Source organism: Vespa mandarinia, chromosome 2 (assembly GCF_050613455.1).
Source record: "Vespa mandarinia isolate Hongniang chromosome 2, ASM5061345v1, whole genome shotgun sequence".
NCBI classification, from domain to species: Eukaryota; Metazoa; Arthropoda; class Insecta; order Hymenoptera; family Vespidae; genus Vespa; species Vespa mandarinia.
In genome coordinates this window covers 14,975,001-15,002,500 of record NC_140811.1, presented here as the reverse complement: position 1 = coordinate 15,002,500, position 27,500 = coordinate 14,975,001, and the positions used below count along the sequence as shown (strand labels likewise).

Genomic DNA, 27,500 nt, shown 5'->3' with positions numbered 1-27,500 from the left:
CGCGTACGTGCGAGTACTTTACTCGTGAGTGGGCGCGCGGGTGTACGTGCTCGCGTACGAGTAAGAGAGAAAGACAAGAGAAGACAAGAGAAGAGAAGAGGAAGAGGAAGAGAAGAAGAGGAAGAGAAGAAGAAGAAGAAGAAGGAGAAGAAGAAGAAGAAGAAGAAGAAGAAGAAGAAGAAGAAGAAGAAGAAGAAGAAGAAGAAGAAGAAGAAGAAGAAGAAGAAGAAGAAGAAGAAGAAGAAGAAGAAGAGATGAGAAGAGAAGAGAAGAGAGAAGAGAAGAGAAAAGAGAAGAGAAAAGAGAAGAGAAGAGAAGAGAAGAGAAGAGAAGAGAAGAGAAGAGAAGAGAAGAGAAGAGAAGAGAAGAGAAGAGAAGAGAAGAGAAGAGAAGAGAAAAGAAGAGAAGAGAAGAGAAGAGAAGAGAAGAGAAGAGAAGAGAAGAGAAGAGAAGAGAAGAGAAAAGAAGAGCGAGAAAGAAAGAGAGGGAGGCGTCGCTCCGTGGGAACCGAGGAAAACGTTTGCCGCATACCACTCCTCTCCAACGGGCACTCCCGGCCCTTTGCGCGCGCGCGCCCACAATCACATACGTACACACGTATACCTATTTACACCCATACATTCATATACATACATTTATATATATCTTTTTATATATATATGTATACATATGTATATGTATATACATATATATGAAGTGAGAGACATAAAGATACACACAACGAACGCTACCGGTGAACACACGCATACGCTAGCGCGTTAAAGAGGGACGCGAGACACGACGAACGCGCTATACCACGTGACCACACGCCGTAGCTTCCACAGAGTCGCGCACAAGCTTCTCCTCTCTCATTCTCTCTCTCTCTCTCTCTCTCTCTTTCTCTCTCTTTCTGTTTGTTCCTTCCCCCTCCGGCGCCGTTCCACGCGCCTCCTCTTCCTCCCGCCTCTCTTATCCTTATACGAACGACGCAGTTGCGCCCGCAGTAGGTACGCGCAACTGCGTCGTAGGTTTCTCTTCGTGCGCGCGTACATACAAGCGGAGGAATCATTTCCTCGTTCAAACGCACCGCGCTTCTCATCGATCACGGCCACACCGACCCCTCTTTATCGATATAGATATCGATATCGTTTTTGTTTTCGTTTTCGGTCGAAGACACCGAATAATCATTTTACGCATTCCTTGTTCCTTTTAAAGATCGCTCTAATGCTACGTTTCATCTTGACGTTTTATCTACGTACATTAATTTTTCTTTTTCTCCTTTTCTTTTTTATTCTTTATCCTTAATCGATGTTTTTTTTTTTTTTTTTTTTTTTTTCTTTAATCGACTCACCAAACTCTCGCGTGACTCTTATTATACAACCCCCCAGCGCGCATCAATGTCAGCATCCACAGAGAGAAACTTACCTGAAATCAAAGAGAATCTGATGTCAATGGATTGACAATTGAATAATATGATAGATTTAATTTACGTTTGGAATTAGTTTTATTTTTTTTTTTCTTTTTTCTTTTTTTATCTATCTCTTCATGATTTCGTAAAGGATGTATTGAAATTCGTGATAAAATTTACAAAGGGAATTATTTCGTGGTAAACAAAAGATAAAACAAAAGAAAAAAAAAAATTAGTCGATATTGGTAAAAAAAAAAAAAAAAAAAAAAAAGAAAAAAAAAAGAAAAAAAAGAGAAAGAGAAAAGAAAAAATGATTAACGTTACTGAAAGAAGAAAAGCTTTTTTACTTCCGCGGGAACAAAACGTATCAATTTATTTCGAAAGAGACATTTCGATGCATGAGTTAACAGAACGATGAAGGAAGGCGGTATTCGTGCACAGTACCCGTGCACGAATACCGAAATGTATAAATTCGACTGTGTTTCACGATCTACAAAATTTTCGAACTACACGACCAAATTAAAACACGCGCTGGTGGTTCACAGTTGCCGAGCTCTTTCCATACGAAATTTGATTACGTCGCGAGAAGGACGTCGCTGGTTTCGATTTGGACGATCGTGCCCGAACAGCTTCGACGTGTTAATTAATCACAATCGCGGTCTCGATCGATTTGTTCGTCAATGACGTCGACGATAACGACGATTTTCGAAAATGAAACTTCATATTTCAAAATTCGAGAAACGTATAAATCATTCGTTATTTAATATGAATCAAATTATTCAGTAAGAGGAAAGAAAAAAAAAAAGAAAAAAAATTTAATTTTTTAATTGACAAAGAAAAAGATTTAATCGATTATCGTTGCAAATAATACATAAAATAAAGAAAGCATATCAAAAATTCTCTTTCTATTCATCGATATGATTTTACTTTGAATAGAAATTAATTTGAATGCATTTAATTTCATCGAATGAAATATTTGCGATTTTTAACGAATAAAATGGATATATATTTCCAATAATGTGACACTAATATAAAAATAATCAAAGGTGTACATTTATGGTGTACATGTTAATCGGCTAGTAAGAGAAAGAAAGAAGGAAGGGCGTCAAGCGCGTGAAGAAGAGAAAAGAAGAGTAGAAGAGATATTAAAGATCCAAGTGGGCCGCGGTCCAGATGAAAGAGGCCCAAGGAAGAACGCCGCCTTTCCAGGAATTCTTATGAACTTGGACCCAATCTTGCTTTTCTCTCTCTCTCTCTCTCTCTCTCTCTCTTTCTCTTGTTCGTTCACGCACGGTCAGGAATTATGACGAGAGAAATGTACGATCCGATTTTTCGAACCTATCGATTTTGCCTAAGCATACCTATAAACATATATTTCAAAGATCAAGAGAGGTATACGTATACAGGTGTTAGACAAGTATAGAGACGTTAGGAGCGTATTTGCGCATATACAAATTACCAACGTGATTTGTAATAACAAAATATTCAAAGATAAACGATTCACGGGGCGTCGCTTTGATAAAGAAAGATTAATTTATTAGCGGCGCTTAGAAGTGCACGACGCCGTGCTAAACTATTCTCGTTAAATGTGTGCTTTTAGCGCGACTATAAGTTACGATCTTAAAGACGCCACGAAGGATAAGAAAAGAACGAAAGGAAAAAAAAAGAAGGCAAAAGGAAAGACGCCTATCTCAACATCTTGCGGGACGAGTTAAACAACGCGAGAGTACTCGCTCGAGCTGAAGCAGAAGCGAGAGCAAAGTAATCACCGCGCAAAATTGGTTGACGAGATAGTCAGATTGACCGTTGGCCACTTGCTTGCTCGATTGTCCAGACACGCCTCCGGCAAAATGAAATTTGATTTTGTCGGGCAATTTCGCGCCCAAATCAACCACCCCTGGTGAACGCTGAGTAAGAAGGGAACGAGACAGTAAGAGTACCCTGTAACCTCGTTAAGGACGGCACTTTCGCGGTATTGGCCTCATTGAACGCTCAGAGCCATCTTTCCAAGTGTCGAGTACGCTCTTAAGAATTCAAAGGGCGGAAGGTACATTGGTATACTAACATGTTCGTGTGAGAAAGGAAGCGGAGAATAGGAGAGAGAGAGAGAGAGAGAGAGAGAGAGAAAAAATAAACACGATTAATAATGAAAATCTTTGATCGTTCTCAACGACAAACTACAATATAAAATTAAAACGATGAGTAGTCCAATAAGAATCACGAGGACCTAGAAACCTATGCGGCATAGAGAACTCGTATGCGAAGCTAACCCTTGTTTCTATAATTTATCGCAGGCATTCTGCCAAATGCGTGGTAAACAGTCTTGAGAGAATTCAGAGGTTTAAATATCGAGATCACGGTATGTACGTGGAACGTACTTAAGTTTTCGCGCAAAGATTTTGAAATGTTATATCGAATATCAGAACACGAGTCGATTATTCTTAGCCCACGGAAGTCACCTAATATCACGATAAAGTGCACTTGTAATTTTTTTCCTTCAAGCAAATAATTAGATCGAGAAGCAAGTAATTAGATTTTAGAATAGTTAAATTATTAAATAATTGTTTCTTCGTATTATTTTAAATCGTTAGATTTCTTTTTTCTTCTCTTCTTTCTTTTTTTTCTTTTAATAATTAATAAACACAAATGTTCGAACCGAGAATATACATATATATATATATATATATCGATCGATAAAAAGTAATTTGTCTATAAATAATAGCGACAATATAAATAAAATTGACAATATTGTTAATATGCATACGTTGGATAAACGTACAAATGAAAAACATAGAAACGAATATTAGAAGATACGGATTAGTAAGGAAACACGATCGGAAAGTAGAATACCGGACGGAGTCGCCATTGATACGCAAGAGAGTGAGTGTGCGCGTTACGCCATAGCCTTAAAACAAACCGAACGTTTTCTCCTCGTCTTTTAACTTATTTCGAGGTAGATAAAACCGGTAAGATAAAGATAAAGACAAAAGTGGAGGGGAGAAGACTGTATGCCCGAGGTCACAACTGGTTAATTAATGCGACGATAAGTTGGATTGGATCGTCGTCGTACTGCGCAGAGGTCGATAGCGTAGAGAATTACATTCACGCTTCTGAGAGCGGCCATTTTGCTGCTCACCGCCATTTTCCATTCATTGCAACGATCTTCTTGCTCGACGCTATAATTTTACGAAGCTACACTATACAGAATTAAACATATATTTTAATATTTATTTTATTTTTTTTTATTTTATTTTATTTTATTTTTTTTTTTTCTTTCGAATATTCGATTTGGTTTTCTTTTTTATATCGAGTGTTAAGCGTACGAAGCATTTTTCAATCGATATAATATACATTTATGATTTGATTGTAATTTTGAAAAATGAAATATATGCGGGATAAACTGGGTATAATAACTATTAAAAACGCAAATTGTTTTTTCAAAGATTACCTATAACTGGTAAACTGGTATACCACTTAAAGTGGTACTTATATGGAAAAAGAAGAAAGAAAAAAAAAATATATATATATATATATATATAATGAAATTCTTGAAAATAACTAAACTTCACACTATTCGTGGTATTTTCTTAATAACTCGCGCAACTCTCGATATCTAGCATTCGTCAAATGCCCTTAGACCGTCCTTTTTAAAAACATAAATAGTCTTGACATTATTTTCCCCTCTCTTTTTATTGCCACATGCCTTAGAATGTCTCTTTATATTCCACGAGTGGAAGAACGAAGAACTGATAATCTTACAGAATATTTATATTTATATACTCGAATCCATCATTCTACAAGATTAGTTCACATTCAATTAATTTAACTAGTCGCGTAAATAGTTTCGTGATTCTACATATATTAAGAGTAGGTTGGGTTACAAGTTAGAGTCGATTATTCGTTTTTTTGAAACAAAAAGAGAAAAAGAGAGAGAAAGAAAGAGAGAGAGGGAAGGAGAGAGAAAGAAAGAGAGAGAGGGAGAGAGAGAGAGAGAGAGAGAGAGAGAGAGAGAGAGAGAGAGAGAGAGAGAGAGCTTTTGGTAGAAGCAAGATATCGATGAAATCCAGGAAGTAAGTAAGAAGCATAATGTTGGTAGAGTATTTTCGGTCGTGTTTCTTAGAAGCGTATGATTTTCTACCGAATTTATAACACCATAGTTCATTCGTGTTTGTGTGTACGGTACTACCAGGTGGCCGATGATACGAAGCCATTATTAAATAATTTCAAAATATGATCGTAAGCGTTGCATTCCTCGTTAGCTAATCATAAATAATTATAATCAGTAAAGTTTCAGAATGAATTTTTGGTAATAGATATTTAAAAATAACACCGGACTGTCTGTGTATATATAGGTATAAGTATATCTACCTTTAAAATTTATGTACAATGATTACCGATTGAATTTATGGGTATCGTTTTGCATAGCCGAGGAAAGAATCGACGAGTACGTAAAAGGACGAAATAAAAATGCTCGAATATGCAATGGCGCATGTCGCCGGCGGCGATGACCGCTGCAGCCAACAGTCGTCGTCGTCGTCGTCGTCGTCGTCGTCGTCGTCGTCGTCGTCTTCGTCGTCGCTACACACGGATTTGCATCGGGTACCGGATGTTTACAATCTGCCACTTGACTGCAACCGAGTGCATTGCCCGTTATTCATTCTACAAAATTTATCTTAAGAACTTCTGTTCTAATTCTAATCTTTTCTAATATATTAATTATCATCGAAGATCCAATCAACAAAATCGAAAATCAATGGCGATATTAAAAATTAAACTAATTAATAATTTATTCGTTATAATGGAATGATATTTTTCTTTTCGATCGGAACTAATAACTAAAATCAATCAATAATTACGATAATTACAATCTACTCTCTGTCGAACGTTCGCGCTTTATGCGTACGTAACTAGATCTAGTCTCGGTTACGAATAATGCATGCGCGTGTGTGTGTGTATGTGTAAGCATGAATATATGCGTCAAAGAGAGAGAGAGAGAGAGAGAGAGAGAGAGAGAGAGAGAGAGAGAGAGAGAGAGAGAGAGAGAGAGAGAGAGAGAGAGAGGGAGAGAGAGAGAGAGTGAGAGAGAGAGAGTGAGAGAGAGAGAGAGAGAGAGAGGGAGAGAGAGAGAGAGTGAGAGAGAGAGAGAGAGAGAGAGAGAGAGTGAGAGAGAGAGAGTGAGAGAAGCAAGAGGAGAAGGAGAAGGAAGAGAGTTCAACGAACTCTTGTTTCTGAATCGCAGCACCATAGCGACCCCTAAATCACGATGGCGTTACAGCTATCGGTACTCTATCTTTCTTGGGGTAGAAGAGAGAGAGAGAGAGAGAGAGAGAGAGAGAGAGAGAGAGAGAGAGAGAGAGAGGAGCGGGGGTGGATAACCGTGCGTGCACGCAGTGACGCTTTTTCGTGCGTGCAACATGTTTATGCGTGAATTTGCGTGCCTGGTACGGGCCACCATATCCTCCTCCCTCCACCCCGCCTTCTCCTCGTCCGCGTCGTCATCGTTGTTGTCATCGTCGCGTAGTCACGCACCAAAACAAACTCTGCGTTATCGGGTTCTACGTAAGGTATACCCTCCTCGCTATTACACCGTATCTATATCCTTCTTTTTTTTTTTGGTGTTATTTCCTTTTTCGTTCATTTCTTTCGTTAAAGAAAATAATCTTTCTATATCTTTTCATTTTGGAGATAAGAAAAGTTTTGCTTGAAATCAATGACATTCGGTAACATATTATCTACGATCTGTTCTCTCGAAGACGACGACGACGACGACGACGACGACGACGACGACGACGACGACGACGAGAACAACAACGAACGATGTCAGACTCGATGGAAGACGTTGAAGACCGAAGACGAAAAGGGGTGGTTGAGAATCAATTAAACGGCGAGTCACCGGAAGTAAGACATGCACGCTTCCTGGCGCGCATGTCACAACCCATTGTTCCATGACGCGAGACTTCATCTTCTTGACATACAAGCCACCTGCACCTTCGTTGGGTTTCCCTCGGTAGTAGGTGCTGCCTTTCGACAATAACGATAACGATGACGATGACGATGATGATGACGATGACGTCGATGACAACGAGGACGAGAACGACAACGTCGAAGATGACGACGAGGATGATGACGCGTCTCTCGTATAATAACGAAGGGAAAATTCTAATCTCTTGAGAGAAGATTCTAATCTTTTGTTCCGAGGTTTATCGAAAAAAAAAAAAATGATTGAAGGGGGAAGGAAGATTCGTATATTGAAAAGAAAAAGAAGAAAAAGAAGAAGAAGATAAAGAACCAGATAAAGAAAAAGAAGAAGAAGAAGAAGAAGAAGAAGAAGAAGAAGAAGAAGAAGAAGAAGAAGAAGAAGAAGAAGGAGAAAACGAAGAAGAAGAAGGAGAAAACGAAGAAGAAGAAGAAGAAGAGGAAGGAGAAAACGAAGAAGAATAAGAAAAAAGGGAGGATAGAGGAAAAGAAAGGAAGGCTTATTAAGGGTCGGTACACCTGAAGCGTAACGCGTATACCTTATATCTTACCTACGACATGTGGCAGGCGAGTTTTGCTCGCGGATCCGAAATATAATTTTTGACCGCAACAAAACAACTGTTTCGCTTCGCTGACAACGCGCGGTCTTTCACGGGAAAGACGACACTTTATGGCAGCTGCCGTTAAAAAATTTCTCCTTTAGCACAAAACACATTGTTATATTGACGAAGCGCATCATACTTTCTCACTGTTTCTTTCTCTCGGATGATAAAAAAAATAAAAATAAAAAAAAGAAAAAAAAAAAAAAAAAAAAAAGAAAAATAAAAAAAAGAAAGAAAGAAGATGGAGTAGATTTATTTGTCTTTCTATAACGCGAAATACGCTCTATCGCGGCGATAACGTCTCGTTGGTTTTGCTTCTAATAGTATTATAATGAGGGGTCCCTGGTCGTTTCTCAGGCGGAAATAGAATGGTACCGCGAAAGAGTCAACCCCATTCTTCCTCCTTCTCTCACCCTCTCTCCGCCCCAATCACCCCTCCTCACTCTCTCACTCTCACTTTTTTTTCTCTTTCGTCCTACGCGCACGTGGAAAACAATGGAACACGAAAGTCGACGATCGAAACGCGTGCGTTACGAGTCAGCTGCGCGAGGACGATTATAGTAGCCTACAGGAGCCAAATACGTTCCGCCCACTCGACAATGTTGCGCGCTTCGTTTATGCCGCTTTCATGCGCCACCGTTCGCTCGCACCGTCGCTAATGCAATTTCCCTATATGTGTGACTCTATTTTACCCTTTCTACGTATATGTGAACTTGTTTGTGCACGACAAGTAAGAAGAAGTCGGGACCCATGTGTTCTTACTGATTTATCTTCCTATCTTTCTTTTATTAATTCATTCATTCATTCATTCATTCATTCATTCATTCATTCATTCTTTTATTTATTTATTCATTCATTCATTCATTTACTTATTTATTTAAAACATACGAATACATCATAGTAAAAATGAAGCTCGAAGTTGGTACGATAAATTACTCGAGATCGTATAAGAAAAATAAAAAAGATGTTCGCTTCTGTCTAGTGAAAAATTCTATGCATATGTGAACGTACGACAGAGAATTTACTTATAGAGTGTCTAACAATCATTTTTTCTTTTCTTTTCTTTTCTTTTCTTTTCTCTTCTCTTTCTTTTTTTTTCTTTTTCTTTTCTTTTTTTTTATTAGACTTTCCTTATCTCGACGAGTTTGAATTATTTCTCGGAAATGAACTTTCAAAGAATATGTCGACCGTATGATTTGGTTTAAATGTGATAAAATGTCAACATATCGAAAGGCACGATAGAGAAAGGGTAATTAAAGGTTTGGTGGAAGTGGTAATAGAATTCGATCTATATTGTTCGGTAGCAATCAAGAGAAAACCAGAATAGAGTTGCCATAGAGAGAGAGAAAGAGAGAGAGAGAGAGAGAGAGAGAGAGAGAGAGAGAGAGAGAGAGAGAGAGAGAGAAACGATGACCGTTCGATGGCAGATTCCAATATTTTAGACGCAATCGCCGCGTGCTAATTTACTTTCGCAACATCGACTTTTTCGCGGGATTTGCCATCAATCTCCATTACAGCTTCCGACAGCCATCGTTCGCTCTACGGACACACCCCTTTCGCAATTTGCTCATAAGCACGTAATATCGTTACATCCTATTTCTCTTTCTCTTTCTCTTCTAACTCACACGCAAGATTTTAAATATCCCATCAAATATTGGCGAAATCTTTCTTACTATTGTATTTACTATTGTATTTTCTAAAGTATCTCAAGGCATCAAATATACAAAACATATGTAAGTATTCAATATACTTTTTTACGTAGAAAAATAATAAGATAAAAGAAAAATAAACAACAAAAACAAAAACAAAAACACATTGTATACAGAATGCAAGCGTGTACGATATAGAGATACATCTATCAGAGAACCATGGTACCCTTTAAAAATAGCTCGGGATGAAAATGAAAATCAATATAAACTCGTGCCAAAGTGGCCGTGCGAGTTTTCTTTTAAGCCCTCGACGAGTCTAAACAGGCTATGCGGGCAGGTATATGCGGAGCTATTATTTCGATGACGACGCTCCTACGAGATCTAACGTTAACGGTGGCCATGCAATTTTTCTTCATCCGTGGGAAGAGTATCGAAGTACAGAGAAAAATAGAAAGAGAAGGTGAAAGAAGGCTTACGATTACAGGAAATTGCAAATAATATGACATAAATCGCGAGGTGGTAAAACTGCAGTGAATAATCGTAGGCATTCTCGATAAAAAAAAAAAAAAAAAAAAAAAAATAAAAAATAAAAAATAAAAAATAAAAAAAAAAATAAAAAAATAAAAGAATAAAAAAATAAAAAGGCAACGGTGACTCCTCGCAATTTCTGAATCTACATTGAATTCGCATCTCTCTATGAAATTCATCGTGTTATTGTTCCGTTAACAAACTTTTCTCTTCTTTCACAGAAATGATTTTCATGAGGGAATCGAGTTTTCTCGTTGGTCGATTCATCAAAATAAGAACGTTATCGATTGTTTTTTCCCCGCTTGTTTCGCGCCAACAAACAAGACTGTTTCTCTCTCGATTCTTTCCCTCTTTTTTTTTTTTGGAATCGATGGCCAATATCCTCGATAGTATCGTTTTATACAAAAAGCAAACGAAAAAACAAATTTGATAGTTCCGATCTTGTATTTCTATATGGCGACGACAGGGCAGAGAGGGGAGGGACAGAGTAATTAGAAATTGATGCGTCTAAATCTCATACATCGATGAGATAATTATGAGTGCATGTACTTTGAAAAGATTTTTTCTAAGTCGAAAAATGAGGTACGGTTAATACAAGACTGTGCCGATCGATGAATGAGCGTTCGTTTCTTCGAAAAAAAAAAAAAAGAAAAAAAAGAGAAAAAAGCTCAAGGTCGAAGGCCAGTGGAAAGCGATCGATATACGGAAAAAGAAAGAAAGAATGAAGAGAGAGAAAGAGAGAGAGGAGGAGAGGGAGAGAGAGAGAGAGAGAGAAATGGAAAGAGAAGAAAGAAAAAGAGCCACAATTCATGCGAAAGGGGGAAAAAAAAGAATAAAGATTACCAAAAAGATTGCGAAAATTTATGAAATGCAAGTAAGATATTAGTTACGCGTGGTTCCTTCTCACGTGCACTCGCATCCATGCCGCCATCTTAACTCTCCACCATGCGACTCCACGACCCCTCCCACCGTCAGCAGACCGGCATGAGCATTCTTCCAATCTTCGATCAGAAACGAATGCGCATAAACGAATGCACGATTTTTTCTCGTCCTTTGACACATTTTATCAGTTTCAAACATGTTTCTCGATATATGATATATTTAATTAGTTACATATGTGTATATATATATATATACATATATATATATGTATGTATATATATATATGTATATATGTATGTATATATGCATATATGTATATATGTATGTAAATATGCATGTATATATGTATGTATATATGCATGTATGTATGTATGTATATATGTATATATGTAAGTATGTTCGTCTGTCGTTCACGTTCAGATCACTCGCATTAACCTACGACGTAGGTATGTAATTTGTAACACGCGAGAATATCGTCACGCGAAAGTCGAGACGAGCTACGCATTAACTCGTAACTCATACTTACCTGCAAGTAATTCTTATTTACGCGATCGAACAATAGGAGAAAGCAAGGTGATCGATCGCGGACCGATTGTTGCTAATCTTTTAAGGAATCCACGAAACACAACACATTGAGAGAAAGAGAGAGAAAGAGAGAGAGGGAAAAGGAGAGAGACGGAAGCGTGCGAAAATCGGACGATTCGCCAGAACGAATTATGGCTTGTTGCGAAATGTTGCAACGTCTCCAATATCATCGTCGCTGATTCAGTTTCGCAGCAAAAGTGAGCGTGAGTCACGCGATTCTTAAAAGCATGCTCGATTCTGCGAGTATCGGTCGATTCTCTCTCTCTCTCTCTCTCTCTCTCTCTCTCTCTCTTACACACACACAAACACAGACACACACACACTACACGGTATCCACGTGTTTTCGCGAGTTCGAAATCTCGTTGCAGAATTACTCGTAGTCTCACAAAGACTAAGAGAACTGGTCGTTCTTCGAAGTTACGTCCTTGACTGATGGAGGTCGCCGACTCAGAAAGGTCGTTTCACCTTGGCGAACACAACGACGACGATCGATGGGAACGACCGCGAAGAAAGATATGGTGTTCTCGATTAAACACGTATCATATATATATATATATATATATATATATATATATATATATATATATAACTAATACGATATGTAACTAATACGAGTGAAACTTTTTGTAAAAAAAAAAAATTTCATCAGATAAATAGACAAAATAAATTCCTTTAGTTAATTTCGAGAAAAGTAATCTGACGATGACATTTTAACGAAGTGTCTCACGTAGAAGTAAGTAGAAGCGCGACAGTTAGGTTGTCGTCGCGTCTCGTCGCCGTTCCTGCCGACTGCGATGGCGTTAGAAGCGGGTGATTCGTGCTAACGAAAATAGAGGCGCCGCTTTGGTAGCCCCTGTCCGAAGCCGCCAGTCTTATCCGCCTTATCGCTCACCATTACGTAAGCCAACACGTCGCCCACGTCGTCGTAGTCGTCGTTGACTTTCGCGGAAGAGGCTTCGCGAACGAACGGACGAACAAACGAACAAACGAACGAACGAACGAACGAACGAACGAACGAACGAACGAACGGACGGACGGACGGACGAACGAACGAACGAACGAACGAACGAACGAACGAACGAACGAACGAACGAACGAACGAACGAACGAACGAACGAACGAACGAACGAACGAACGAACGAACGAACGAACGAACGAACGAACGAACGAACGAACGAACGAACGAACGAACGAACGAACGAACGAACGAACGAATGAACGAACGAACGAACGAAAGAAAGAAAGAAAGAAAGAAAGAAAGAACGAACGAACGAACGAACGAACGAACGAACGAACGAACGAACGAACGAACGAACGAACGAACGAACGAACGAACGAACGAACGACCGAACGAACGAACGAACGAACGAACGAACGAACGAACGAACGAACGAACGAACGAACGAACGAACGAACGAACGGAGTAAGTGAGCGAGAGAGAAAGAGAAAGAGAGAGAGAATCGTATATTCGTGACGTACTTCGTATTTCGAGCAAAACCTCTTTCCTCGTGACGAAAGAGCCACTCGCGAGTCGACGTCGAGTTATTTTGTGGCGCTTCCTCTCTCTCTCTCTCTCTCTCTCTCTCTCTCTCTCTCTCTCTCTCTCTCTCTCTCTCTTTTCTTCTTCTCCCTGCAGAAGAGAAGGCACACGTTCTCCTTCGTTCTTATTTAATGCGCAGATTCGAGAATCAAAGCAGCATGTTGTCGGACGGTCTTTTCCGTTTTTAAATTTCACCTTCGAGTACTTTTCGACGAAACGACGACGAGCGTTGTAGAAAGCAGCAATAATGTCGGAGAGAATTTAAATGGATTCACAACGCGCTCTCGAAATCTCGAGACTGCTATCCCTTTGGAAACGATCGAGAAGTTAGGGTAGAGGAACAGAGGAGAGAGAGAGAGAGAGAGAGAGAGAGAGAGAGAGAGAGAGAGAGAGAGTCCCTTACTCGAGAATTTATCTAGGAATATCTCAAATATGTGGGATAGAATATATTGATTCTCGAGTTATGGATATGGTCGGACGATTAACGAGGGCGATTTCCGATGGGAACGACGTGGACGCTTTACGAGAGGATTTAATTTCCGTGAAATGAACCATAAAAAAATGTTTCGCTCTGGAAACGTTCTTTGCGAAACGAAAAGAGCGTCCTCTTGATATATCAAGACTATAAGACGAAAAAGATTACGAATGTGTCAAGAGAGAGAAAGAGAGAGAGAGAGAGAGAGAGAGAGAGAGAGAGAAAGAGTAAGAAAGATGGAGAACGAGACAAAGTGAGAAAGAGAGGGAACGACGAGCGGTCGGTCGATCGGCGCCAACGTCGAGTCGGCGCGACTTATCGCCGGCCAATAAAAGCCACGCGCTGTGTACACACGGGAGAACGCGTAAAGAACACAAAGAACTAACTCGATTGGTTCGTCCGATTTGAGACTCGAGTGATTCTCGATATAATTCTACTTAAAAAACAAGTTTAAAGGAGAAACAAGATAATCGGGGGAAAACGGTTCACGCATCTGTCGCATGGCTCCATCAAATATCTGTGTCTAGATCGCAAAGGTGCGTTTCCCCCCCCCTCCCAATTCTTTATACGTCCCGCAATAATTGAGCTTTTTCGCGGGTCGATTTTAGTAAATCGCTGACACGTCGATTATTTCGATTAAAATAAAAGACTCGTAGACTTTCTTTTTTCTTTTCTCTTTCTTTCTTTTCTTTTCTTTTTTTCTTTCTTTTTATTTTTTTCTTTCCCCCACCATCAAAGCAGAGTTACGCTCTATAACAGGAGACTACTTTCGAAAATAAAAGAAAAGAGTCAATCCTGTTGTACGTAATGAAAGCTTGATATCAAGTCTTACGTTTCGAACGATAATAATTATAGTAATAATGGATTTTTAGAATCGGAGAGAAACGAATATGATAGGAGGACGGCTCGTAAGCTCGTTCCCGTTTGCCTTACCTTGCCTTTTACGTTGGCTTTCCCACGTTCCACCACCTGGTCGTTGTCGCAACGCTCTCGCGGCATATCTTTCTCTTTCTCTCTCTTTCTCTTTCTCTTAGTCTCGTTTCCACGCACTCCTCCTCTTTCGTACTACTTTTCCACGCGGGTTATCATCGCGTAGCCCCCTTCGTGCCACCCTCGTGTCACGTCTTCTCGTCATCCGGCACAGTCACTTTTCTTTCCCATCGTCGCGCCTCGCGTACGTGTGTAGATTTGATATACAAATATTATCGAGAATACAATAGATACATTGTATTTCAAAGATCGTATATTTAAAAATCCGAGAACGATCAAAATCCATACGAGAAAGGATAAGAGACACCACTTGGCGATCGATCGATCATCGAGAGGAGACAACGCGAACGCATCTCGACGTCGATGATGATACTCAACGATTGTCGTCGATTCTCGCGGGCGCAGCACGCTTCTTTTCGCACTTCCGCCGATCGTCACGCTTCCTGGCGAGCGAGTAAGCAGGCGAGGATCGCTCGTACGTCCGCCCGCCGTCTTCTTTATCTTTTTTTCACGTTTCTTCTACCTCTATTTCTTTCCAACCAACAATGTTCATATCGCGTATGTATTAACGCGTACGTATTTCCTTCCTCGTTTGCGAATAACAAAGTAATTCAGAGTAAATCAGAGGTAAAAGAAAGATAAAAATATATATATATATACAGAAAGAGAAAGAGAGAGAGAGAGAGAGAAAGAGAGAGAGAAAAGAGAGATAAAGATAGAGAAAACACGTTTTCACATTCTCCGTTCTCTTAGCGCGAGAATTCTTCGGCGCGTGCTCACACGCGCACGCGTGCGTAGTCTTTCGTACTTGTCCGCGACTTGCTTCTGCGCACGCGAAGAGACGCAGTTCTGAACCGACGACGGTGGCAGCACGGTTGTGCTCGCACGAGAGAGCGCGCGCTTCTACGCACACACTGGGTGGCCCCGGTGGGTTAGCGCGCGGCGCACTTAAAATGGCCGCGTATGTGTTCCCCTCTCCTCTCTTACTATCTCACACATTCTATCCGTCTGTCTGTCTGTCTGTCTGTCTATCTATCTATCTATCTTTCTTTCGTTCAAATAAGAGATCTCATTCCCTATACATTCAGCGCGGTATCATTACAAAAGTGACGACCATGATGGATATCACGAGAAAAACACACGCGCCGTACCGTTAACATACGAATTGAAGAATAAGAAAATATGATTGAAAAAAATAATATTAGATATAGTAAGCAAGCGGGACGACGATGACGACGATGCGTTTCAGAGCACGATGAAATAAGAGCCACGCGCGCGAGGATTCGCGCGAGACTGTGCGCTCGTCGCGAATTCTCCGGCGCGTTGACGGTCGGATAGGAAGAACGCATTTGTATGTGTGTAGTAGTAATAGTGTAGTAGTAGTGTAGTGTAGTATAGTAATAGTGGTAGTGTAGTAATAGTAGTAGTAGTAGTAGTAGTAGTAGTAGTAGTAGTAGTAGTGTAGTAGTAGTAGTAGTAGTAGTAGTAGTAGTAGTAGTAGTAGTAGTAGTAGTAGTAGTAGTAGTAGTAGTAGTAGTAGTAGTGTAGTAGTAGTAGTAGTATAGTAGTAGTAGTAGTAGTAGTAGTAATTGTAGTAATACTAGTAGTGTAGTAGTAAGACTTGTATGTCTGTGCGTATATTACGATAAGGGAGTGAGGGAGTGAGTGAGGGAGGGAGTGAGTGAGTGAGTGAGTGAGTGAGTGAGTGAGTGAGTGAGTGAGTGAGTGAGTGAGTGAGTGAGTGAGTGAGTGAGTGAGTGAGTGAGTGAGTGAGAGAGAGAGAGAGAGAGAGAGAGAGAGAGAGAGAGAGAGAGAGAGAGAAACGAGGAAACGAGAGAGCGCCGCAACTCGCAGCGCCGGCTGCCGGCCATCGTACCGACTAGCAGGGTAAATAGCTCTGTTCTTTGAGTGGGGGTAGAAAGAGAGAAAGAGAAAGGGAGAGAGAGAGAGAGATAGAGATAGAGGCAGAGAGAGAGAGAGAGAGGGAGAGAGAGAGAGATCTCGAGAGTGCGTCGGGCCAAGTGCGCCAAGAGTGTCGTCACATCCGGTATTCGGGGTGGCGCTGCCCGACGCGCCCCCGCCTGACCCCGCCTCACCCCCTTACCCATCTAACCCTCTTACGCTTTCTCTCTATCCTTTGCTTTGTGCGTTTGCGTGCGCGCGATAAATGCGGGCACACACGGGCTTTCAACGTCGCGTGTTACGCTCGAGTAGGGTGTGCGGGAAGGGGAGTAGAGAGTACTACTACGTACGACGTACGTAAGTCGATTCGAGTTGGGGCTCTCCCGTGCCCGCGGAAAATTCTATCTATTCGCTCGCTCTCTCTCTTTCTCTCTCTCTCTCTCTCCCTCTCTCTTTCTCTTACTCCGTTATGAATGCCGATATATAGATACGTTTTACGTCGTCGTCACACTCCACGATATCCACGGTCTTTTTCTTTGCAAAAGGAAATAAATATAACTTGGATACTAGAAGAAAATTGATTCTACGATATTAAAAGAAAATCGTTATTCGATAGAAATGATTGGATGGTAGTAAATTTTTATATCTATTTTCATCGATACTCGCGATCGATCATATTAATTAGGCTAAGACATTACGACGTCGAGTTTCGATATAAAAAAGAAAAACAAAAAAAAAAAAGAAAAAAAAAGAAAAAAGAAAAAAAAATTCCAAAGGTGTACGATGAATCTTTTGTTTACCAATTTGAAAGAATTTCTTCGCCGTTGATAAAGTGATAAAGAAACAAAAGAACTATTCATTCACCGACATATATCGTACCAAATTACTTCATTTAATATCTCGTCGATGATGATTTCCTCTTAGTACAAACGAAAAAAATACATATCCGTATTTATCATTTCGTAACGTTCATTCGTTCCAAATGAAAAATCACTATCGTGAATGTATTACTTGAGAGAAGTTTCTCGTACTTCTTATATTATTGTTAGCGATGAACGACCTCGGGGCGCATAGGTTTCTACGCGTATCTACGTAGATCGGTCACGTGAGACGTGACGTCGAGAATAGTGCTCGACTGCTCACATGTTGATGGACGTCACGCGCTTGCTCGTTCTTCCTCCTCGTCGTCGACTACTCCTCGTCACGCGCTCCGCTCCGCTTTTCCTCCGGAACTTGATACGCGTCCGATCACCGTATACGTGTTGAAAGCATAGCTGAGCGGATTCGATATCTATGTATGCCACGACTTTAGAAATGTATGGGTTTGTACGACGAGACGGAAAAAGAAGGAGAGGGGGAGAGGAGACGGGGATGGGGTGGGGTGGGGGGCGGATAACGCAGACAACGTACGTAGGTACGTCAGAATCGTTTCAATGATCAATGATGTATAGAAAATCAATCGATCATCTTGGAAATTAGAAATTAAATGAATTTGATAAAAGATCGTCGGTGAACAGGTAAAAGGAGAAGCGTCAAAAAAAAAAAAAAAGAAAAGTGGAAGTAAAGAAGGAGAGAGAGGAAGAGAAAGGAGAGAGAAGAAAAAGGAGGATGAGGAGGAGGAGGTTGCGGACGACGCTTGCACGTTGCAACTTTCGCGTAAACACGCTTTCGGATTACTTCCCGGCTAACGCTATCGGGGGAATTATCAATTAGAATTAATTAGCAATTAAGCCAGCCGGCGGGGCCAACTTGCCGTGAGTTAGTTCGTGGATTGTGCGAAGAAGAGAGGGACGTAGAACGACTACTTGTGAGAGAGAGAGAGAGAGAAGGGAGAGCCGACGACTTGAATCTACCCAGACGGATTTTCATTTGACTAGATTTCGTTGGCCCAGAGCAAGAGAGAGAGAGAGAGAGAGAGAGAGAGAGAGAGAGAGAGAGAGAGAGAGAGAGAAAGAGAGAGAGAGAGAGAGCTGCGCGGTACGAATAAACCGTACAATAATCTCGAGAAATTCTCTCACGGTTACTCTCCGTCGTTGCGCGTCCTTTTAATTTCAGAAATCCCGGATTACCGGCGACGAAATCGTCTCGATGAAAAAAGAAAGAGGAAGAGAGGGAGAAGCAGGAAGAGAAGAAGGAGGAGGAGGAGGAGGAGGAGGAGGAAGAGAATGAAAAGAGGAAGAAAAAAAATAGATGGACGAGAGTTTAAAAGAATGAAAAAAAGGAAAAAAGAATGAAAAAAAAAAAAAAAAAAAAAAATTGATAAAAAAACTAGAAATAGAGAATGAAGAAGATTCTTTGACGACTAGATCACCGCGTTCGAGTCCTTCCGTGGAAACATACCCTCCCGCCTCTCCTCTCTCTCTCTCTATCACTCTATCTCTCTCTCTACGTGTCATTTGGTATTCATCGCGTATCATAATTTCTCACGGTGTAAAAAGAACCGGTTTGTTCTCTAGTACGTATATCGCGAATGTGACTCACGAATTTTCTCAAGAAGATTCCATTCCTCGTATTTCTGCCGTAGGAATCTATTTCTTTTTCCTTTTTTTTGTTCTCTTTCTTTTTTTCTTTTTTTTTTTCTTTTTTCTTTTTTTTCGTTCAAAAGCCTCGCTACACTACATTACGTACGGAACATACATTAAATACGGGTATACGTGTTATCCTTTACGTTACGACTGCCGGATAAAAGATGCGATGCACAAGTGTAGAAAACGAGAAGAGCCTCTAACGTTTTATTACGCGTTTACCGGTGATTCACGTGTTTCTTTCGCGCGAATGAAATGTTATTTGAACGCGACCGCATCACAACGAGCCAATGGAATTTTCTTAGGAATAAAATCGTATCGCAATCTTTTCTAAATCGCTTTATAAAAGAACCGTGGAAGATATGATAACGTCGCTGACGTAGTTCGGTAATAATCCTTATCAACGGGCGAGAAATGTTATTATGCGATGACGTTGATGATCTTGCGCGATCCTCTCTCTTCTTCCTTTACGAAAAATATATCAAACAATTTCTCTTTCTCGATCAATTTTATAGATCCATTTATGAATTTCAATTTCTTTTCCTTTTTCTTTTTTTTTTTCTTCTTCTGTTTTTGGACCGTTCTATGGATATTATTATTAATCGGCGATTCATTAATATTCCTTGGACAAATCGGGCACTGTCTCGGATTGCGGAACAAATATGAGAGAAAAACACACACACATACACACATATAAGTATGCATCATATATATATATATATATATATATATATATACATATACATATACATATATACATATACACATACTCAAACGAGAGAATGAGAAAGAGAGAGAGAGAGAGAAACAAAGAGAGAATATGGAGGGCAACCGAGTCGTTGCCGATCGAGAACGGAAAGGGAGAGAGTATTTTTAGCGGTTACACATTGTTGTTGACTGCTTCTGGCGACATTGAACCGCGCGGACTCGCGAGACTGGCCTCTCTATAGTATAACGCAATGCCGAATAACGCGCGTTGGCATGCCTGTACGCGAGCGTTCGATCAGAATTCACAATAGGAATATGTCTACGTTTGAAAACGTACTACTACATACTACATTGGAGGAAAATCCGACAGTTCTAAACAATAGAATTTAAGTTTCTATCGTTCACACGTACGAATTTTAACAATATAGAAACTTTACAATCGTATTTTGCGTATTAATGACGTCTAGATTGACCCGAGGCTTGCACGGTTCATAGTATCGAGAGTCGGGTCGCGGCCGTTTTCTTAGATAAGAAAAATTCATTGAGAAGGAAGCATCGCGACGAAGACGGTACGGAGTCAAATGTACGGCACGCGCGAACATCGAGATATCTCGCCTAATGCTCTCTCGCTCTCTCTCTCTCTCTCTCTCTCTCTCTCTCTCTCTCTCTCTCTCTCTCTCTCTCTCTCTCTTTCTGCTCTCGATTCTTCTCGCGCATGATCGCTTTTGGAAAGCATTCAAAGATAATATCCATGTATACTGAAATGTCAAAGCGCCACAATGGAAAATAATCAATAGTACATTTCGTTGTGGAGTTAATTGAAGCTTCGATTATATTATACTATTTCACACAAGTAACAGTGTTAATCAATTTATCATATAACTTCTAAACACAGAAGAGAGAAATATAGAGAGAGACAGAGAGAGAGAGAGAGAGAGCCAATAAAAGAAGAAACAAAATAGAAACGATGTTCTTTTATTTCTTTGCTTAAAAAAAAAAAAAAAATAATAATATCGTCCAATACTTGTAACGCATCGCGTACATACCTGCGTGAAAGCATAAAAAAAGAAAAAAAAAAAAAAAAAAAAAAAAAGGGGGAAAAATTCTACCCCTTCTGCCGGCACCCACTTCGGTTTGCCAGCCAAACAGCCTAGTTTCTCCCATCTTTTTAATCCCTGGTAGTACTGACTTGCATACATCGAGACGAATATGTGCCATGAACGGTAAGAGAGGAATGTAAAGAGAGAAATAGAGAGAGAGAGAGAGGGAAAGAGAGAAAATAATACGTCGAGAGTCCTGTCGAATAAGGGAAGAATACTGGTGTTAGAGAAAGAGAGATAGAAATAGAGAATATCCGAGATATAGAGGTATCCGAATCTCTGTCGTTGGTAATATAAGAGTAAGAGTATGCGTGTGTATTTTTGCGTGCGTACATGTAGGCGTACGCGCGCGCGTCCACGAATGTATGTGTGTGTGCGTGTGCATATATGTGTCTGTGTATGTGTGTGTGAGAGAGAGAGAGAGAGAGAAAGAGAGAAGTGTGTGCGAGGGAGAGGAAACTGGTCGATGCGTTCTGAATGACGCAGACGCCCACGCATATTGACGCACGCACGTTCATCCTCATCGTCGACGGTGTCCTCGTCATCGGACAAGCATTCTGAAATTACCGTCTATGACCTGGCTCCCAAGCGAGCTAGATCGTTCACCGAAAGCGTCTCGTACAACGAAAATGAATCGGACGACGATGACGTAAAACGTTTTCTGCCGTTGATACCAGGCGATAAAGACGACTATCTACCAACTACTTATTCTTTACTCGTAGATAATCGATCGACTCTTAATTAATCTCTTTACCATTCAATCATTACTCACGCGCTTTTTTTTTCTTTTTCTTTTCTTTTTTTTTCTTTCCTTCGTACGAAATGCTCGACACGTATATACCCATAATATACCCATAAGATTTTAGACTTACCTGTAACAAAAGAAAAAGAAATAAAAAAAAAGAAAAAAAAAAAGAAAAAAAATAAAAAAAATAAAAATAAAAGTAAAAAGAAAAGAAAAAAACAGGAACATTTAGTCATGAGTTCTTTGAAAATTAAGATATTCTATTTAAAAATGATTCATTCCTAACGATTGGAATGGAGGTATATCGAGAAATCATATAACAACGCGTCGTCTCTTATTATAAATCGAATCGTTGAAAAAAGATTTGAAGGGGACACAATAGAGGGACGCGCGCATGTAAATTTTTCCCGACAGTCGAACAAGTATGGAGTTGCTCGAGGTCAAACAAAAACAGCGGCCCGCACCTGGATGAACGAAATCATTTGAAACAATGACTTGCAACAACACCGGCGATTGTGTGTATGTATGCCTCTCTCGCTCTCTATCTCTATCTCTATCTCTCTCTCTCTCTCTCTCTCTCTCTCTCTCTTTCTCTTTCTCTTTCTTTCCCATACTTATAAATATTCACCGCGCGTGCGCGTGATAAAGGCAAAGGAAAGAAGATTTTCGGCCGTTATTAATAACGATCTATTTATAACGCTCGTTCTTTTTTACATCGGCCGGCTTTTATTTGCGGAAGGTCGATTTGGCAGCGAACACTTTTGGCAGCGTTATCGAGAGAAAGAAAGAAAGAAAGAAAGAAAGAAAGAAAGAAAGAAAGAAAGAAAGAAAAAAGAAAGAAAGAAAGAAAGAAAGAAAGAACGAAAGAGAGAGAGAGAGAGAAAACGAGAAGGGGAACAGCGCCAGCATATCGCGAATAGGACAATGATCTCTCGAAGGCAAGCCTGCTGGGCTGTTAAGCTACACCCGATGATCCTTTGCATCGATCGGCATAAAAGCAGGAGCATAAGAGTGGAGGTGCAACACCACCGTTGCCGATGCACCGTGGCGCACCACCTGGACCCTGAGATTGATCTTCGCCTTCTGTGCTCATCCTCTCTTTCTCTGTTTCTATCTCCCTCTCTCTACCCCTCCCTCTCCTCCCTACGTCCTACCAGCCCATCTTCCCCCAATTGAGTCTCCCGACGTTTTTTCCCTTCAGCTTACTCGAACGGCGCGTTTATATATCTGTGCAATATAACCCCTTCGAGAACGCATCTGCCACCACCTTGTGCCGCGTGCTCATCTCGTGCCATGAACTCGGATAATCTCTCTTGGCCATCGATTTCTCGAGAAACGAGTCGATTACGATTCTTTATTCTATAATAAATAATTCTCGGGCAGATCTAAAAGTCATATTTTCGTTGCACTTTAATCCAATATGAATGAGATAACTTAGAAGACATTAGGATGCGCTTCCTTACGAGACATTTCGTCGTCGATGTTTTTTTGAAAACAATTCGAAGAGAGAGAGAGAGAGAGAGAGAGAGAGAGAGAAAAAGAAAAGAAAAAAAGAAAGGGAGGGAGTCGACTCGACAGGTGATACGACTCCCCGATGCTACGAAGAGATTATCTTCGACTCGAGTACGACTTCTTTTGTTTGGAAAAGGATTTTTGCGATGTACTCGGTGGTGATGGCCGAATGTATTTCGGAATGATAGCGAGAAGAAAACAGTTGGATGTTGAAGGTGTTTGGCAAAAAAGAGAAAGAGAAAGAGAGTGAGTGAGAGAGAGAGAAAAAGAGAGAGAGAGAGAGAAAGAGAGAGAGAGAAAGAGAGAGTGAAGATACGACGCGAGAAGAAGCGAGGAAGAAAGAGAAGAGAAGGCAGGGAGGCTTAAGCAGGGGGCAGCAGGTGATGCGCCAGGTGGAGGACGACGGCGCGTGCGCCGTTTTGCCCCCCGTCTTCCGGTCACGTGCCCTAGTCCCAACCCCTCGCTTCTAGCCCCCCTCCTCCTCTCGCAGTCGAACCTTCTCTTTCTCTCTTTTTCTTCATCCGAAGTGAGTGCACCTTCTTCCTTTTTCCTTCGATCGATCTGCTCTCGACCTTTCTCCCTCAAACTTTCTTATCGAATCTGTCTTATTTGTTTGTTTTCCCGGTGGCACACGTTTTTCACGAAACATTTTCCTTAAAGGCGTACGAATACGTTGATTTTTCCACATCCATAGACACACTCGCGTGCGCGTGCGCGCACGCGCGCGATTTACTGATGATTCTCTCGAATATTTTCAACGGAAACAGCAGTTGCTTGCGCGACAGCCAAAAAGATTAAAAAGAAAAAGAGAGAGAGAGAAAGAGAGAGAGAGAAAGAGAGAGAGGAGGGGGAAAGAGGATAGGGGCAAAAAAAAAGAAGGATAAAGTTCCGACAACCGTACGACTGTCTGCACGGTGTCGATTATCTTTTGTATTTATTTGGCAGGGCTTTTATTGCCTCTCCACCACCACTACCACCACCTCCTCCTCCTCCTCCTCCTCCTCCTCCTTCTCCTTCTCGTTCTCCTTCTCCTTCTTCCTCCTTCTCCTTCTGCTACTCTCTTTTTTCTCTCTTGTCCTAACGCAATGGTACGAAGGGTGAACGAACAAACAGGAAGTCAGATAACCATCGACCCCTGCGCTCGATGCCTTCGAGAAACGAGTGCTCTCTTTGCAAGATCCCTTCAAAGAGTCACTACGTATGTACATACTACTTACTTCTTCGCGGAAAAATACTCGTGTTGGCGAACACGTCGGTAAGCAGAGATCGTTTCCGATAAGCCGATACGCTCGCAATGATCGGTCCCACGATATTTCGACGAGTATTTAGAAAATTAACTTCGACATTAGAGCTGACAAAAGAGAACTCTAACTACTGAATAAAGCTTTTAAACATCATCCACGGATACATCGCAACACGCAAAACCAAGAACCACCTATACATATTTATCACGCACTCTATTTCGCATTTTCAAAGAGATTACGCTAGGATAAAGTGAAAAGGCTACGTCTACAAATGGATGAATAAGCCAGGACCGTAGTGTTTCATGGTAAAGCTTAGAGAGAACGAGAATGTATCTATTATTTTGTTTTCAAAGGGAAACTCTATTTCGTCGTTTAGAATCTTTTCAATTAATGCGATAGACGAATTATGAAAAACAATTTATTCTACGCTGATTGTCCGAGAAAACGAGAGAGAAAGAGAGAGATTAAAAATAATAATACGAATTTTAAAAAAGGGTCTTGATATTTTTCATCAAGTATATTACCATTGCTACGATAATATTCGTAGGAAATATAAAGGAAATAGAGATATCGGTCCAGATAACGTTATAGATTACGTGAATTTTACGTTCGAAAATTTGTGAAACATTTAGAGAGAGTAGGATTGGATGAATCTACATCATGCTCCGTGATATTACAGTATCAGATGCCAGGACCTTTTGTGCTTAGCTCGTGTCTAGTCGTTAGTGAAAAAAAATACTCTCCGGTGATAGGAGCTTGGATGATAGCATCGGACGAGTCTGGTGAAAATCCTATTCCCTTCCTCTTAGCCGGCCATTTACGTCATACCGTAACCATGTATTTCTTATTATCGTATATCTAATTTTATCAGGCACACCGGCGATGTTCGTGGTAATCGTTGAACGAATTGCCGGACAGTTAAAGGGTTTCACATTCTCCGATCTTTTTTCGATTAAATAAAAGGGGTTAGAGTAAAAATAATTTGAGTCATCGGTCATCGAACCAAAGATGATAAAACGAAGATGAAACAATCGTATAGAGAACGTCCTCGAAAGAAGCCAGTTCTGTTCTTCTCCTCGTGGCTTCATAACGAACATGTATATATCTCTATGCGTATGCACGCCTATACGTAGATATACATACATTCACGATGTCTGTCTACCTATCTGTCTGTCTGTCTGTCTGTCTGTCTATCTTTCCAGCCGATGGATGGCCACGTGCCACGTGCGTGTCAGCTGCAATACGACGACGAGAACTTTGGCTCACTTTAGAGGAGCGTGTACGAACGCTTAAAGGAAGCTAAAACAGCGTGGCTGGGGCCACCTTCGGTGATATTATCGAAAGAATGGATAGAAAGAGAGAATAAAAAGACTAAACGAGAAAGGATCAGGATATATAAGGGTTGGATTGGGAGAGGACGAGAGAGAGAGAGAGAGAGAGAGAGAGAGAGAGAGAGAAAGGGAGGAAACGAAGGAGAGGAAAAAAAGTGATTGCGAACGAGGATCTAAGAGGGAACAACGCGAGCTACTACTACCTGCGTTCAATTCTTCCTTTCTTGACATTAGAAGAATTTCTTTTGGAAGAAATCTTAGATAGTATATGCTCTGGCACAATGCCGAGAAATCGCTTAATCGAGAGCAGATGCTACTACACCGCGGATCGAACGAAGTGAAAGGTATCTTAAGGAGAAAGAGGATCGGGGGAGAGGGAAAAACGGTGAGAGGAAGGGAGGCCTAGTGTATTCCTTTGGTCCCGTGTCGCGAAAGGAATACATTAATTTCGTCGTGTTTAAAGAGCCAGACAGATGTTCACGTGGAAAGAAAACTCGGGAATCGTATTCCTTCGTCTATGAACCAAACAAAACTAATTTTTGTTCGTTACGTCAGCTTACACGCCTATTGCTCGTACCAATGTGTTCTAGTTATGGTCGTACGAATTAGTCATAGAATCTTTATCATCGAGAAATCTTAATCGAGATATACCGACTAACATCGGCTAAATTCGCATCTGCAAAAGCAATTTAGAAACAAAGCCATGTGCGATATTAACACCATAGAGAAAGTTCTCCAATGATTAAAGAAGAGTCGTCCGTATTGTAAAGTAATATCGTTGTGACGCGAAGATAATGTTTCAATAATATCTATGTCGCGTGCGAGTTGTTCTACGATCATCGTTCACCGAAACGTTGCTTTATACTTTGTATATAAATCAGACTTTATTGTATCTTATTCTCTTTTAACATTTAAAAAGAAACAAATAAATATAAATATTGAAAATGTATGTCGTTACAAATTCATATTGATTGTAATTTATCTATCGCTGACTCTCCTCTCTCTCTTTCTCTCTCTCTTCTCGAACGTACATGTACGTATAATCGTACGAAGAATCGACGAAGAGCAGCTGTCACTTAAGTCACGAGGTGTCTTACCATTGCGAATGCATCGATACATGTATCGACAATTCAATATCAAGCTATTTCGAGATGACTAGACGAAAGACAGACAACGTCCGAACGTCTACCCCTATCATCATCATCATCATTATCATTATCAATAATCATAATTAGTATGTTCGTCTATAAATGTATGTATTTCAATATATGTTATAGAGAATATTATCGTATTAAATTATTCATTTTGTTATTTCCTTTATATATATATATATATTAAGAACTTTTAAACGTCGAAGACAAGTTAAATCGACGATATGAATCCACGTGGATGGAAGGATGAAAAGTTGCGAACCATTTTCATTCTCTACGTGAATTCATTTCCTTTCGGAATAGAAAATGCTTTTCTTCGTAGCAGCTGTATCAACGATTCGCGATCTAAGAGGAAAGAGGAGTAGCAAAGGGACAATGATGCAGGTTGAATTCATCTCAAACTCTATCCTCGTTTGGCAAATATTTCCTTGGAAGCGCTCTCTCTCTCTCTCTCTCTCTCTCTCTCGCTCTCTCTCTTCCTCTCTCTCTCCTTTCTCAGCAGGACGTACATTCTATGTTCTTCTTGAGCTTGCCGACGGGGAAAAAAAAAGGAAAGGAAGGAGGAGAAGGAGGAGGAGGAGGAGGAGGAGGAGAAGAAGGTAAGAGGGGTTGAGGGAGGGGAGAATCGAAGGAAACACATGTCAGGAAGGCTCGTGCCACGACGATCT

At 40.5% G+C, this 27,500-nt stretch overlaps 1 protein-coding gene across 3 annotated transcripts in view; it reads right to left on the bottom strand.

The window, feature by feature from the left end:
- The window catches only part of LOC118443344 (serine/threonine-protein phosphatase 4 regulatory subunit 1), a 120,927-nt gene that overhangs the window by 59,953 nt on the left and 33,474 nt on the right, over positions 1 to 27,500 (bottom strand). Inside the window, exon 1 of one of the 3 annotated variants that reach the window (XM_035870195.2) lies at positions 14,558 to 15,898. The exons of the other annotated variants lie outside the window; for them this stretch is intronic. The gene's annotated coding sequence lies outside the window, so the exon portion shown is untranslated. Of the gene's footprint in view, positions 1 to 14,557; positions 15,899 to 27,500 lie in introns of those variants that run through there. 3 annotated transcript variants of the gene reach the window in all.